Source organism: Mastigoproctus giganteus, chromosome 7 (genome assembly GCF_048544385.1).
Source record: "Mastigoproctus giganteus isolate SK-2022 chromosome 7, ASM4854438v1, whole genome shotgun sequence".
NCBI classification, from domain to species: Eukaryota; Metazoa; Arthropoda; class Arachnida; order Uropygi; family Thelyphonidae; genus Mastigoproctus; species Mastigoproctus giganteus.
Window position 1 is genome coordinate 77,204,027 of NC_143581.1, and position 17,409 is coordinate 77,221,435.

General features: G+C 37.9%; 1 protein-coding gene across 1 annotated transcript in view; it reads left to right on the top strand.

Annotated features, from left to right (window-relative positions):
- l(2)k05819 (transmembrane protein 94-like protein l(2)k05819) overlaps positions 1–17,409 on the top strand; it is an 809,128-nt gene that overhangs the window by 130,937 nt on the left and 660,782 nt on the right. The gene's annotated exons all lie outside the window — the stretch shown is intronic.

Sequence of the window (17,409 nt, forward strand, 5' to 3'; positions counted from 1 at the left end):
CTTTAATTTGTTTTATGGGATCCTCTATTTGATTTATAAGCTGAAATTTCCTCTCTCCCTCTGTTTTTGTTACCTGTGGTTCTAAATTACCATTCTCCTTTGATCTTTATTTTCTACCTGGTTTTTGCCTTTTCTAGCCTGTTTTACCCTAAGGTAGCATGATTCTAAGCCTTCGTTTCTGATTTCTTCATTGTTTAGTGCCTCTATCCCACAATCAGGCAGGTCCTTCAAGTTAGGATCGCGATCGATATTTTTTGATTTTTCAGTTTTTTCTCGTAAGTTTTGGTCTTTACCAGTCATTCTGTTGTTATTATAATGTTTCTTATATCCAGGAGAGTAATTTAAGGTATATTTTATTGTCGTGGGCCTATTAAAACCCAAGATGCAACGTTTTCCAGTTTTGGCTGGAAAACAGTCACACACAAAGAAAGGTACTCTTATACACAAGAATATGTTTAATCTAAGTGAAATTTACATTTCCTCTCATAAATAACATGTATCCAACTAATTTGATTGACAAATTTATCCCAATTTTTGGAATTTTGAGGCATTGCAGTATCGAAATCAGCAATAGTAGGATCGCTAACGCTGTAACAATTGTACTGTGCGTAAACGCATTCAAAAAGCCAACAATAGCTAAAAACAACTATAACTAACAAGCTTGCCTGAATAATACTAGTTGTTTTCATCTGTACACAGCATGTAGAATCCAAGTTTTATGGTTTTTGAAGCCGGAAAATCCAAGAAATCCTCTCTGCCGCCGTCGGCTACTATCCGCCGTTTACATCAAGTGGAGCTTCTTGCAGATGCACACTGCAACGAGACTCCTAAGGCAGAGGCAACGGCACGTGTGCTGGTAGTAGGATTATTCTGGATGGCATTCAACACACTTTCTTCCATGGCTGGAGTTCGCATCGAATGTCTGCCCACACTACTCCTGTTACCTTTAAATGACCCATAATCGCACAAATTTTGATGCACACGCGCAAACAAATGCTGGTTCCATACATGTCTGTCTGGGAAGCGTTCTCCATAAATTCATTGAGCGGCTCGTCCATTGCTCTCTGCTAATCCATACACTAGGTGCATGTCTGCCAGCTCACAGTTCGTATCTCGATGCATGCTCTTCGTTCCGACCGGGTGGGTCAAGTGCCTGCCTGGCAACCCAAAGGTCGCGGGTTCAAATCCTGCCTCGGGCTTGGATCAAAGTACTGCAAAAACCTTGGGAGGTGTATTATGGCCACAGAAGCTGATGCGCCAACAAAAATGCTCTTCGTGTGGCAACTACTGCTTGAATGAGTAAACCAGAAATTTTCCCTCTCGCGAACTGATGAACAGCGCTCTACTGACTTACGGTGACGTTTCCGGTTATGGGTTTCTATGCGATTCATGTTCCTTTAGATGCCACCTACCTCCCCTAAACGTTTGTACCAATATTTTTGAGACACCCTGTGTATATATATATATATATATATATATATATATATATATATATATATATATATACACACGCCAATGGCTCATAAACCAGTACAGCGGTAGGTTCAGCGGCAGTTTCTACTGTCTTTTCTAGTTCTGTGTCTCTTCTAAAAGAATGCAGTGTCTATACTGCCGAACTGTTTGTGATAAAGATAGCTCTAGATCACATAAGTGATCTGTCCTATAAGCAAACAATGATCTATTCTGACTTTTTGAGTGCAATAACTGCATTAAAAAATTCATCCAAGCCAATCCACCCCATCTTGAAGCAAATCAAATCACAGATAAATGCTTTATCTGCTGCTGCTAACCAGTCATTCACTTTCTGTTGGATACCAGGTCATGTAGGCATCAAAGGAAATGAATATGCAGATCAAGCTGCTAAACATCCAATCACCACAAGCTCTCCTAACTATCAAGTGCCGAATACAGACTACAAATCAGTCATAAAAAATGTGTGCGAAGAGCAATGGTTGCATGTCTGGAAGGCTCAGGGCAGAAGTAAGCTGCTTTAATTTAAACACGAACCTAAGTTGTGGTCATCAAGCATGCGATAAAATAGGCAAGACTTACCGTGAAGCATATTCTGATAAATTGCAACCATTATAATAATTATTGAAACACAGTTTTCACATCGCTTTCACATCTGCAAGAACCTTTGATATTACTTCATTTGATTAGAGACGATGCAAATCTTGGCGAGTTCTTTCTTTTCGTGAAGCAGACAATTATTTAACAGATTTTAACTGGTAATTGCACCACAGAAGAGAATCAGGCACAATACATGCCATTAAATAACATAAAAACCAGCCAACCATACTAATAGATTATTTATATCTAAAATGTTTTTTTTTTTCAGACTAATTAAATTATTTTTGAAAATAACAAGTGATAACAATAATAAAAAAACATTTAAATATTTAATTTTTTATTAAAATTAAAAAGTTACTTAAAATAACTATTGATATCCAATAACAAAAGATGAAATATTGGTATTGCCCAAGCAGAATTCACAAACACTCAAAAGGTTTTTCCAGAAATTAAAGAGAAAATTGGCACTTCTCATGTGCTGTACCACCATTTTTGCAACACCATTGCTGGGTTTCAGTTCTTTCCTCATTATATCTACTTCAGAAGTCCACCATACCACTGTATAAGGACTACACTTTACATAGATCTTTCACATGCTAATTATAACACAGTTTGAAAAAAAAACTGATATTTTTTATTAGCAGCAAATGGTCCATGTTATTTTAAGTCATTAAAATTAAAAATATTAATTAGATTTCTTACATATTTGACAGTTTGGCTTCATACCAATTTTCTATTTCTACATTTATCACGAATTTTGCAGATGATAGCTGTATGGTTGCTAATTGACCACCACTTGAAGTGAATCCAAGGAAGTGAAGCCAGTCGACATTGCTGGACAGTGCAGTGTTGAATCAGTTTGGTGTGACATAAGCATTGGGAGATCAAAATTGAGAGTAGGAATGTGCTATAGGCCTAATGAATCTGATGAGTATAATAAGAAACTGTACAGGGAAATAGTGTGCCAGTAAATTAGAGTCTTATAATGGGGATTTTAATTTCCCAGATATTGACTGGAATTTGTGTGTTGGTCACTCACAAACTAGTAAGGCTTTTGTGGATTTATTGGATGATTGTTTTCTACATCAGCATGTTCGGGAGGCAACTAGAGGTAGTAATACTCTTGATCTGATTATCAGTAGTGATTTTTCATGCATTAAGAATCTGCAGATAAAAGAACCACTAGGTGGCAATGATCACAGTATGCTGAAGTGGGATTTACTCAATGAGGTAACTACAATCAGAGGTAAAGGGAAGGGTTTTTGCTTTCGTAAAGGCGACTACGGTGGTCTGAGATGGTATTTAAATTCTATACAGTGGGACCAACTGATGATGTTACCAACAGCAAATTCAAAATGGGAAACATTCAAAGAAATTATCTTGGAAGCTACTTGGCTTTACATACCAACTAAGAAATATTGTTCAAGGTTTAGGCCTAAATGAATGTCAGATGAACTAATGAGACATATGGCGGAGAAGAAAAATGCATGGGATACATATAAATTAATGGATGACATGGAAGCTTATGATAGATATAAGCTGGTCTGTAACCAAGTCACAAAGGAGATTAGGCAGATTATGAGAAATCTTTGGCAAAGGATGCAAAGAGTTCTTTACCTATGTAAACTCTAGAAGGAAAGGGATGAATCAGATTGGTCCACTGGATATTGATAGTTCAAATGTTGATGATCCTGCTCAGGTGACTAAAAAACAAATGAGTATTTTGCATCTACATTAACACATGAGGAGTTATATTAGGGAGGAAAATGCCAGTGGTGAATTGAACTCTGGCAGTGAGCTAGATGATTTTGTAATAACTGAGAGGAAAGTGGAGAAGAAAGTGTTGAAGATAAACATAAAAAAAAAGGTACTTGGAGTGAATGGAATCTCTCCAGTTATATTAAAGGAGGCAGCAAAGGAAGTAAGCAAACCCTTAGCCATACTTGTGAGAGCTTCTTTGGACTTGGGAGGTACCCATGGACTGGAGATGTGCAAATGTGACCCAATTCACAAAGGAGGATCAAAGGGCAACACAAGTAATTATAGACCTGTTATATTAACTTCTGTTCTAAGAAAATTAATGGAGGCACTGGTAAAAGAAGCACTGCAGGATCATCTTGACAAGACTTCAGTTAAAGCTCGGACACAGCATGGTTTTGTTAAGGGAAAGTCTTGCCTGACTAATTTCATTGGATACTATGATGAGGTCACAAAATAACTGGATGCAGGGAATAACTTTGATATCATATATTTGGATCTTAGAAAGGCTTTTGATGCTGTTGCACATGGAAGACTGCTGAACAAATTGGAGCAGTGTGGCATTGGAGGCAAATTGCTGCTATGGATAAAGGGAGGGTTGAGTGGGAGAAGACAGAGTGGTAATCAATGGTCACTGCTCATCATGGACTAATGTTATTAGTAGACGCCCTCGGGGTTCAGTGTGGAGTCCATTGTTGTTTTCTGTAATTATAAATGATATTGATGATGGTATATCAGGCTTAATGTCCAGGTTTGCAGACGATACGAAGGTTGGCAGGGTTGTTAAGGACACCATTGACACTATGCTGCTGCAACAGGATCTGGAAAGGTTGAGCAGATTGGGCTGAGAGGTGGCAAATGAAGTTTAACATTGACAAATGTAAAGTACTACATATGGGAAACAGTAACCTCAGAGCAATGTATCAACTCTGTAGTAATACACTGACAGTGGTAGAGAATGAAAAGGACCTGGGGGTAATTTTACAGGCAGATATGAAGTTCTCTGACCAGTGCAGATGGGCGGCAAAAGTAGCTCATGGTGTCTTATCAGTGATATACAGGAATTTTTCTAGCAGGGATAAGGAGGTGATTATTCCCTTGTATAAGGCAATGGTCAGGCCACACCTAGAGTACTGTATTCAGGTCTGGAGGCCTCATTTCAAGAAGGATGTAGAGCTGCTGGAACGAGTACCAGATTAGTGAATGGAACAAAGGGTTGCTCTTACAAAGAAAGGCTTAAGTTTTGCAAATTAGTGTCTGGAGACTAGCGGGGTGATCTGATTGAGGTGTATAAAGCCTTGAATGGTTTGAGCATGCTGAATGCTGATGGGATTCTTCCTCTTGTGTAGAATAATCACCTGAGAGGGCATAAATTCAAAATGAGGAAAGACAGATGTAGGATAGATGTGCGGAAGTTTGCCTTTAGCTAGCGGGTAGTTGGTTGGTGGAACAGACTTCCATCCTTTGTTGTGGAAGTTGATAGCCTAAAAAAATTTAAGGCTGGGCTTGACAGGTATTTGGAATGAATGGAGGGGTGAAAAGGGAGTTTTTTGTTTTTTTTTTTGCTGATGCTGCATAAGCTTGCTTTCTTGGATCATGTGCCTCTACTAATGCTTCTGAACTATCTAATTACACACCAATTCATCCTCATGAATTGGTTTTGGTGTTACTCCCTTTTTTTCACAAAAATTGGTGGCTGCATGGTTCCTCATTTTTTCCATCTATCCTCATTCACACAACTTTTGTCAACTTAAGGACCAGTAATTAAAAATAGACATTACTGAAACTGAATGAAACTTGGTGGTTTAATATTTGAAGTGGTATATATTAAGTACAGAAATTTTTAATACTGTACCACTACTCTTTCATACTCAGACCACAAACTTTTCAAATGTCCCTGGTTTTTGTTTGTGATAAGTCTGGTGTGGGCAGTGAAAGTTGTTATTTATAAGAAAGAAATAGGCATAATCTTTACATAATATTGTTGGTAGTAGGGGCATGTGATGCAAGAAAGCAAGTATATGCAGCATCAGCCAAAAAAAAAAATCATCACACCTTTCCCTCTAAATGCTTGTCCAGTTCCTCCTTAAATTTATTTAACCTATCAACTTCCACAACGACAGATGGAAGTTTGTTCCAGCAATTAACCACCCGCTGGCTAAAGGCAAATTTCCGCACATCTATTCTACATCTGTCTTTTCTTAATTTGAATTTATGCCCCCTTGGCTTCATAATCTGAACAAGTGGAAGGATCCCATCAGAATTCAATGTGCTCAACCCATTCAAGGTCTTATACACCTCAATCAGATCACTGCGCAGGTGCCTAGTCTCCAGCCACTGCAATTTGCAGAACTTAAGCCACTCTTGGTAAGAGGATCCTTTCATTCCCCTTACCAATCTTGTTGTCCTTCTCTGTACATGCTCAAGTAAATCTACATCCTTCCTAAAATGAAGCCTCCAGACCTGTATGCAGTACTCAAGGCATGGCCTGACCATTGCCTTATACGGAGGGACAATCACCTCCTTTTCCCCTGCTAGCAAAATTACTATATATCATTGACAAAACCCCATGACCCACCCTTGCAGTCTGTCTGCATTGCTCAGAAAACTTCATATCTGACTGCACAATTACTCCCAGGTCTTTTTCATTTTCTACTACCTTAAGTGTAGTACCACACAGTTGGTACGTTTCTCTGGGGTTACTTCTACCCATATGCAGTACTTTGCATTTGTCAAGGTTAAACTTCGATTGCCACTTCTTAGCCGCTGCCCAAATTATCTAGATCCTGTTGCAGTAGCATACTGCCATTACTGTCATTAACAACCCTGCCAACCTTTGTATCATCTGCAAACTGCGACACTAAGCCTGATATACCTTCATCAATATCATTGATAAATATACAAAACAACAGTGGACCCAACACCAAACCCTGTGGGACTCCACTAATAACATTAGTCCACGAAGAGCAGCACCCATTAATTACCACCCTCTGTCTTCTCCCACTTAGCCATCCTTTTATCCATTGTAGCAACTTACCCTTAATACCATTCTGCTCCAATTTGTACAATAGTCTTCCATGCGCAACAGTGTCAAAAGCTTTCCTGAAATCCAAATATATGATATCAAAATTATTTTTTGCATCCAGTTCCTTTGTAACCACACCATAATATCCTATCAGATTTGTCAGACAAGGCTTTCCCTTAACAAACCCATGCTGTGTCTGAATTATTTCTGCAGTCTTGTCTAGATGATTTTGCAATGCATCTTTAACCAGTGACTCCATTATTTTATCCGGAACAGAAGTTAAACTAACTGGTCTGGGTAAAATAATGGAATCACTAGTGAAAGATGCATTGCAGGATCATCTAGACAAATGGTGGCAGGGAGAGAGGGGGGGGGGTTAGTTTGAATCTGTCTTATGTTGTTTGATGAAAAAAAACCCAAAGTTTCAGGGAGAGGAAGGAAAAAAGAACCACAGTTGTAATAATGATAATAGTAATCAGTTGGTTATGCATAAAATTTTTCACTTGATTTTCAGATTGTAATAATAATAATGATAATTATCAGTGCATTATACATGCAAGTTTACATGATTTTCAGATATGGCTTTTATATAGAACAAGGGTGCTCAGTGTATGGCCTGCAGGCCGGTACAATCCTCGCATCTCTTCATCTGGCCCCCTTTAGCATATCAGTAACTTTTAGCTAAAACCATTCCTAAAGTATTACAAATCATGTGACTGCCTCATTTCTGCAAATGATTGTTTTGTTTTATTGAGTAGTGAAATTATTATTTGCAAGGACTGTGGTGTCATAACAAACAGGTGGGTGAGACCCCTCAGCTTGGTTTTAGTAATCACATAAAGGAGTGTTCATTTATTAAAGTTATTGTGGGGCCCACCTGTTGGCTAAAGAATGTAAATCCTTTTTATGATGGTGAATTAATAAGAAAAGTGGTTTGTAAAATGTAGTGCAAGAGACATCTTCTGAAAAAGAAACTGTTTTTAATATTTTCAGTTTGGCTGGTGGATCAAGGTGATGAATTTAAGATATTAGTAACAACCTACTTAATCAACTCTGAAACAAAGCATAGGGATTTGAAAGCTATAGTTTAGCACTGGATGAATATAATGATGCTCAGTTGTTAATTGCCACTTGAAGCATAACAATGTCCAAGCACAACGATGTCCATGTCCACTTGCAGTCTGCCAAACCACATGTACTTCTTTCTGAATTGGCTTCTATAATTTCCACTCTCTTTTTCAAAACAGTCCAAACACGTGCCACCACCAGCCAACATATCCATTTACTGTCAAATTTCAAACTCACAGAACCAACTTTTCATCTTCCTCGTTTATTCATTCAACTGCCATTTTCTGAAACAACTTTCCTTCATACGTATTTCCTGAAAATTAACAGTCTACAGAAGTTCAAGTCTAATGTCAACAAATATCGTTTTGGTCCTCTTAACCTCCAACCCAAGCACAGTACTAAGTACTAATAGGTTCTAATACCTCTCGTGTTTGGGGTTTTCATAAAAAAAAATGTCTTTTGAATTTGTTGAAGAACTAGCTGGTCTTAAAAGTTTGCATACCACAACATCAGAGGAAGATTTGTTTTGGAGTATATGTGACATCATGATGGAAATGCTACCTGGGAAAAACTGAATGGGATGAAAACAGATGGAAATTCAAGTATGATTGGAAAAAAAAACAGGTTTGATGGGTAGAATTGAACAAGAAATAGACATACAAAAATTCAGAATTTCACATGAAACTTCACTGCAAAATGCATATTCCACCACCAGTTATTTTGTGTAAAACTGTAAAGTTTTAACATGTTATTAAAGTAGTAGTGTTGATTTTGAAATTCATTTGATTTCATGGTATTTAATTAATCTGATTTCAGTCTTGTTTTTACAGAAATTGGTGCTGAATATGTTTTGTGTCATGCAGAAATTCATTGGATGAGTCAGTGTTGAAATGTTCTTCATTCGTCCTCTCAACGGCCGTGGGTTTTGGAAAATAACTCGCAGCACCTGCATTTAATACACCAACCTGTATATATGACAAGGACTTTAATAAAATAAAATATACCTGTTTTTTTTTTTTTCTTTATGAGAACCCCAAACACAAGAGTACATTATAACCTGTAGTACTTAGTACCCAAACATATTATAACCTGTAGTACTTAGTACCATGCATGGGTTGAAGGTTGAGATGAAAGGAGATACTTGTTGACATTACACTTGAATTTCTGTAGATTGTAATTTTCAGGAAATACCTGTAAAGGAAGGTTGTTACAGAAAATGGAAGTTGAATGAATAAATGAGGAAGAAGAAAAGTTGGTTCTGTGAGTTTGAAGTTGCACAGTAAAAGGATGGTGACTGGTTGCAGCATGTGTTCAGACTGCTTTGAAAGAGAGAGCAGGAATTACAGAAGAACAGTGCCCATGAAAGTATTTATAGAAAGGCATACAGCAGAAACAGAATGTCTATGAGACAGAGAGACTGTTAGAGATGAGTCATTGTTATTAATAGTAGAATAGATGTGCGGAAATTTGCCTTTAGCCAGCAAGTGGTTAATTGCTAGAACAAACTTCCATGTGTTGTGGAAGTTGGTAGCTTATAAATAATTCAAGGAGGAACTGGACAAACTTTTAAAAAGAATGATTGTGTGAATTTATTTATTTATTTTTATTTTATTTATTTATTTATTTATTTATTATTATTATTATTATTTTTTTTTTTGGCTGTTGCTACATATGCATGCTTTCTTGCATCACATGCCTCAGTTACTCTTACTGCTCTAACCTAACTAGTCTCTTTTCAATGGAATCTAGAATTCTGAGAGAGGGTTTGGGCACACTGTGCCAGATGTAGGAACAAAATTCTGTGGTAGAGTGGATTTGCAATTTGTACAGAGTGAACAGCTATTTGGAAGAAAGTAACACTGGGAGCAAACTAGAAAACCCAGTTTTTCAGATGCAGAGGAAGCAATATTGGTAATGTGCTTATACCAAAAGAGATTAGAAGTCAGGGTAATCCCCAATAGAGATATATAATCTAGGCTAGAAATCAGGGTGTCATTGAAGGTAAGCATAGGAGCAGAAGAATCCTCTTTTGCAAGATATAAGACAAGACTGAGTTTTAGAAGGATTGAAATCAAATAAGTTATCCCACTAGATATAGGCATATAAGGAATTGGTAGTGGATATTCAAGATACAATGTGCTATCATTAACAAAACTATGGATGAGATTTCTGGTGAATGGAAGAAGGTCATTAATATACAAGAGGAAAAGAGTAGGATAAAGAACTGAACTTTGGGGAACAAAGAATTTAGAAGACAGAGCCATCTACCATCACCTGCAGTGAGCAGTCAGAGAAAAACCTGGATACCCAATTACAAAAAACAGTTGGCAAAAGCCTTTGAAATATCAAGAGCAACTGCTTGAGTTTCACCAAACTTTTCCATTGAATTTGTCCATCGATGGGTAACATAAACCAGAATGTGAAACCAGTGGATCGATACTGACGGAATCCATACTGGAGACTGTTGTTCAGATGGAAGGTTTCTAGTTAGTTTAAGAGTTGGCGGTTAATTAATTTCTCCATTACTTTAGAAAGAATGGAAGTAAGTGCAGTGCAGTGATAACACTAGTTTACAAATTTAAGTTTGTTCACTGGGGTTTGAATTTCAATAGGTCCTACTGCCGAAATATGTTGCTGTGATTTTAAGGCAAGCAAGTGCAATGGCTTCTTATGGGACATTTCAGTCCGACTGCAACAACTGCTGACTGGTAGGGAAACTTACTAGAGGAGATGAAATTTTTAAATCAGTTATATGAATGGTTTAAATGCCGATGATCCTGCTCAGGCTGCAGAAAAACTGAATAGGTATATTGCACCTACATTCACATATTAATAACACTAGTTTACAAATTTAATTTGTTCACTGGGGTTTGAATTTCAATAGGTCCTACTGCTGAAATATGTTGCTGTGATTTCAAATATGACTTTGATTTTTTTTTTATCACATTCAGATACATCACAGTTTAAGAAATAAAAAGTATTGGTTTTTACGAAAGTATATAACTTTATCGTATTTAGTAATGACAAATTGATAGGATTACATTTTCATATATCAAAAAATATGTAAATACTAACAAGTATTAATCAAAATTCTGAAACTTTCATTAATCAGACCATCTCTTTGTTTGAAAAGAATGTTTAATCATTTTTTCTTTTATGTACAGTGCCAGGTTTCTAGCTTTTTAAACACCAGCAGTAGTCAGCCATCATGCTTGTATTCTGCTTTCCCCGGTACCTCTGCTCCATTTTCTTTATTAGTATTAGCCGCACGGTGCAAGGAAGCCTATGGCTTTCTTTCCTGAACCAGCCACAAAAAAAAAAAAAAAAAAAAATGAATAAAACAATGATTAAATAAAATATAAATAAATAATAATAATTAATAAAAGAAAAGGAAATTAAACCTATCATCCTATGAGCTTCCCTGACCCGAAGGTACTATCCAGATGACCTTTGAATTTCCTCAAACTGTCAGCCTATACCACCCGTGTAGGCAACTTATTCCAGTAATTTATAACTCGCTGGCTAAAATAAAACTTCCTGCAGTCCAGTCTAAACATCCCCCCCCCGTAACTTGAATTTATGTCCCTTAGTTCTAGCATCATTTATAATCTTGAAAATTTTGTCCTCATTCATTTTACTTATGCCTCTCAGAGCCTTAAACACCTCAATCAAATCTCCTTTACGGTGTCTAGTTTCCAAACTCTGCAACCCACATATTCGAAGTCTTTCTTCATAAGGACGCCCTTTTGCCGATCTCACCAGGCGAGTTACCCGTCTTTGCACCCTTTCAAGAAGCTCAATGTCTTTCTTTAGGTGCGGTCTCCATAATCGAACACAGTATTTCAGGTGTGATCTAACAAAAGCCTTATATAATGGGATTATCACGTCCCTATCTCTACTTGCAAAAGTTCGATAGATCATCGATAGGACACCATGGGCCTTCCTTGCAACCTGTTTACAATGCTCAGAGAATTTTATTTCTGACCGTATCGTAACACCCAAGTCCCTTTGCTCCAGTTCTGGGTTTAGTTGAACTCCACCAAGTGAATAAGTTATTTTGGGATTACTGTTTCCCAGGTGTAATACCCTACACTTTGTTGGATTAAAGCATAGCTGCCATTTTCTGACCATTCCTGAAGTCTATCTAGGTCTCTCTGAAGAAGCTCAGCTTGACAGTGATCATTAACTACTCTGCAAATTTAGACATCACGCCCTCTATCCCTTCATCAATGTCGTTTATGAAAATTAAAAACAACAGTGGTCTTAATACTGATCCTTGGGGAACCCCACATCTTACATCAACCCAATCTGAGGAATAGCCATTTATCACAACCCTCTGTCTCCTGCCCTGAAGCCATCCTGCTATCCATCTAAGGATTTTCCCAGTGATTCCAACCTGTTCCAGCTTATAAAGCAACCACTCATGTGGGACTGAGTCAAAAGCTTTGCTGAGATCTAATTAAACAATGCCGAAATTATTCCCTAAATCCAGCTCATGAGTGACCCTTTCAAAATAGTCCTGATGGAATCTGTCCCCTTTGTTCTTTGCTCATCTGTGCAAGATTTTCGTGGAAAAATCAAGATGGGATGCAAAAAGTGAATTTTGATGCTCATATTTCAAAGTTTTGCAAAGCTTTCGAGCATATTTTGAACAATTTTCTCATAATCCTGTGATTTATGATTTCCTAGAAAGTTTTCCATTACACTTTTAAAAGCAATCCAGGCTTCCCTTTCAATGTCAGTCATAGTAGTTTCAAACTGACCATCTGAAACCAATTTTCTAATTTGGGGACCAGTGAAGATACCCTCCTTAAGTTTTTCGTCAGATAAACAGGGCCGACCGGGCTAGCCAGGTGAGTAAAGTACCTGCCTGGCAACCCAAAGGTTGCGAGTTCGAATCCTGCCTCGGGCTTGGATCAGAGTAAAATGCAAAAACTTTGCGAGGTGTATTATGGCCACAGAAGCCGATGCGCCAACAAAAAACTAACAAACAAAAAAAAAAAAAAAAGATAAACCGGGAAATTTACTGCAAAGGTACTTAAAGCAGTTGCCATCCTTATTCAGTGCTTTAACAAATTGCTTCATTATGCCTAACTTGATATGCAGTGGAGATAAAAGTATTTTATCTGGCTTCACCAAACTTTCGTGCACAATATTTTTTGACCCCATTGTAAGATTGTGCCTCCGAGGCAATTGCTTCTTTGTCCAATGCAGTGCTTTAGCTCTGCTATCCCATTCAAAATAAAGCATGGCATTTTAGTGTACCCACCCTGTTGCCCACACTAGTTGACTCAATGCCTCGCCGTGTGACTGCCCTTATCCTTGCGAAAGATGGGCCTACCCGTTACTAGGTAGATTCCCATGATTTCTGTGCACTCATCGTACATTTTCCAACAGTGGACAGTGCCAATTGATCTGCTCAGCAGTGATCATTTTCTAATGATTTGTGAATTGCAAATGACAATATCAACATACAGAACAAAGGATATGATGAAAGTTCTCCAAAGCAGATTGGAAAACTTTCTCCATTGGTATCACCTTAAAGTCCACATCATCTAGATGGAATCAATAGATACTGTCACCAAGCATAGTGAGCAAATGCAAATAGCAGCCACCAAGGCAAAACTGCTATTGCCCATCAACAATGCAGTCATATTAGCCACTGGAGGAATGATTTTTGTAATAAAGAATAAGGTGTGGAACATTTTTTGCAACTATTTGACAACCCAACACTTGATTAATTACAAAAGACTTAAGGCTAAGGCAAGACAAATAAGACGAACAGTGAAAAATGGCTCCTAGATACACTTTGCATTAGGTATAATTAAGAATACTGATACCAGATTAATGTGGAAAAAATCCAGTAATTAAGTGGTAAATACCTGCTTATATCCTCTGCAATTTTCAGTTGGAATGGGCAGGATATATCATTCACAGTAGATATAGAAAATGCCATTGTATAAAGTATTGGCAGTAAATGTTGCACAATAATTGCATATAAATTGGTACCTCCGTAGCCAGGTGGGCAGGAGCAGCAGTGCGTAGCACACACTTCTTGATTAGACTGGGGGTTCGAGCTCGTGACTACCAAATACGGAGGATGCGGAAAGGTCAGGGAATGACCACCATATATCCTCGGAGCAATATGGCCTTAGTTGCTAATGCTCCTAGAAACCAAAACAACAAGCGTATAAATCTTTTTTTCAAAACACAAAAAACTTAGCTGAATGATATAAGACAAACATTAACACCATTGTTTGCCTTTTGTACATTCAGATTTATGATCAGATATGACCAGCAAACATTTTTATTTCAATCACTATTCATATAATTGTCTGTAAAAAATTGTGATATGACTAACAGCATTATTAGGGCATATGATACAAGAAAGCAAGTTTTAGCATCAGCCAAAAAAAAAAACAAAACCCATCCATTTCATCCATCCATTCACTCCAAATGTTTGTCTAACTCTGCCTTGAACTTATTTAAGTTGCTGAACTCGACTACAACAGATGGAAGTTTGACCCATTTATCAACCACCTACTGACTAAAGGTTATTTTTTGCACATCCATTCTACAATTGTCTTTCCTCAATTTGAATTTATGCCTCCTCAGCTGAGTAATCTGAGCAAGAGGAAGAATCCCACAGTTGAGCTTGCTCAATCCATTCAAGGCCTTATACACCTCAATTAGATCACCTCCCAGATGCCCAGTCTTCAGAAGCTGCAATTTGCAGAACTTGAGCCTTTCTTGGTAACAGCAACCCTTTGTTCCACTTGCCAATCTTGTTGGCCTTCTCTGTATTCGTTCCATTAACTCCCCATCTTTCTTAAAATGAGGCCTCCAGACCTGTATACATTACGTAAGGTGTGGCCTGACCATTGCCTTATACAAGGGGTCAATCACACTCTTACCCCCTGCTAGCAAAATTCCTGTATATCATTGACAAGATACCATGAGCTACTCTTGCACTGCTCAGAAAACTTCATATCTGATTGCACAATTACCCTCCGGTCCTTTTCATTCTCCACTACCCCAACTGTAGTACCACCCAATTGATACGCTTACTTTACATAAATGTAAAATACTGCTACCCATATGCAGTATTTTACATTTATCAATGTTAAACTTCAGTTGCTACCTCTCAGCTCATCTGCTCAACTTTTACAGATCCTGTTGCAGTACCGTATTATCATTACTGCCATTAACAACCCTGCCAACCTTCACATCATCCGCAAACTTTTTACTTTTTGTATTTTGATAAATATACAAAACCCCCAACACGAGGGGTGTTGGGGGTTTCTTCCATGCAGAATGCGCTGGTCCCACAGGAGTTAGTTATCGTCAGTAACTCTATTGTCAGGGGGACGCGGAATATATTGTGTAAAAAGATGGAATAGGACCAGGGTATGTCTGCCAGGGGCAAAAGTTGATGACGTGAAGCATATGTCACCTTTTAAGATGATATATGCTTTACGTTGTCACCAATGACATTAAGAGTAGGAGATCTGCAGGTTTATTTAACAAGTACAGGTCAACGTTGCAAAAAAGTCGTGAATTAAGGTTAAATTTGAAAGTGTCTGCAATTCTGCCCAGACACGATAGGGAGTACACGATGAAAGCCTTGTCAATCAATTTGGCCCTGGTGTTCTGCTGGAGGAAATGTGCAAGGCTCAAGGGGTAAAATTTTTTTCAGCCTGTTCTGTGCTTGTTAACAGGAGAGACTGCTTCTACAGGGATGGGATACACTTAAATAGAAAGGGTGCAAGAATATTTGCTGATGTTATCAAGGCAGTGTTAGGTGGGTTGGGAAACTGTTAGCTTTTACTCTTCACAGACTAAAAGGTTAAAAGTAGTTGGAGACAGAGGTGAAGGTGATTCTTGCACTACTTCTATTAGAATAAGCAGCAGCAGCGAGGGGTGTTGGTGGTTTCATGAACAGATGGCCGTCATCGTGAAACAGGTGGGTATATGGGATGTGTTAAGGTAACTAATAATAAGAATAGGTACATGTATACTTGCATGTATACCAATGCTAGAAGTATAGTAAATAAATTTGATGAATTTGAAGTGTTGTTCAAGACATCACTTGAAGACATCAAGACATCCAAGGCGGATATTGTTGGGATAGCAGAGACTTGGTGTCACACAGATGTAGGGAATGCAGAACTGGAATTTGGCGAGTACAATGTGTACAGAAAGGATAGACAGGATAGGAAGGGAGGAGGTGTTCTGCTGTTAATTAAGAAAAACGTAAAATCAAAAGAAGTGAATTCAGTTGATATAGATGAACAGTGCACTGTTGAGTCAGTTTGGTGTGACATAATTACTGCAAAAGGAAAAATAAGAGTAGGAGTGGTTATAAGCCTAAAGACTCAAATGGGTACAACGAACAATTGTACAGAGAAATAGGGTGGGCTAATAAATCAGAATGTCTTATAATGGGTGATTTTAACTTCCCAGATATTGACTGGAACTTGTGGGTTGGTCACTCACATACTAATCAGATTTTGTGAATTTATTCGATGATTGTTTTCTGCAGCAGCAGCAGCAGCATGTTCGAGAGGCAAAGCATTACTTTTGAGAGGGTAATACTTTTGATCTGGTTATCAGCAGTGATCATTCTTGTATTAAGAATTTGCAGATAAAGGAACCATTAGGTGGCAGTGATCACAATGTACTGATGTGGGATTTACTTAAAGGGAAGGGGTTTTAGCTTCCGTAAAGGTGATTATAGTGGTCTCAGACAGTTTTTAAATTCTGTAGAGTGGGACCAACTGATGATGCTACCAACAGCAAATTCTAAGTGGGAAGCATTCAAGGAATTAATAGTGGAAGCTACTAAACGTTTCATACTTATTAAGAAATATTGTTCAAGGTTTAGGCCTAAACGGTTGTCAAACGAACTAATGAGGCTTTAGTGGCCGAGAAGAAAAATGCATGGGATGCATATAAATTATCAGGTGACACAGAAGCCTATGATATATATAAGCTAGTCTGTAATCAAGTTACAAAGGAGGTTAGGCAGGCGAAGGCAGATTGCGAGAAATCTTTGGCAAACGATGCTAAGAAAAACAGCAAGGATTTCTTTACCTCTATAAACTCTAAAAGGAAGGGGATGAATCTGATTGGTCCACTTGATATCGATGGTTCGACTGTTGATGATCCTGCTCAGATAGCAAACAAACTGAATGAGTATTTTGCATCTACATTCACACATGAGGAGTTATTAAGGTTTGAAAATGCCACAAGGTTATCAAATTGTAACAGGGTGCTTAATGATTTTGTAATAACTGAGAACAAAGTGGAGGAGAAATTGTTGAAGTTAAACATAAGAAAGGCACTTGGGGTGGATGGGATCTATCCAGTTATATTAAAGGTGGTGGCAAAGGAAGTAAGCAAACTCTTAGCCATAATTATGAGAGCATCCTTGGACTCAGGGGAGGTCCCACGGACTGGAGATGTGCAAATGTGTCCCCAATTCACAA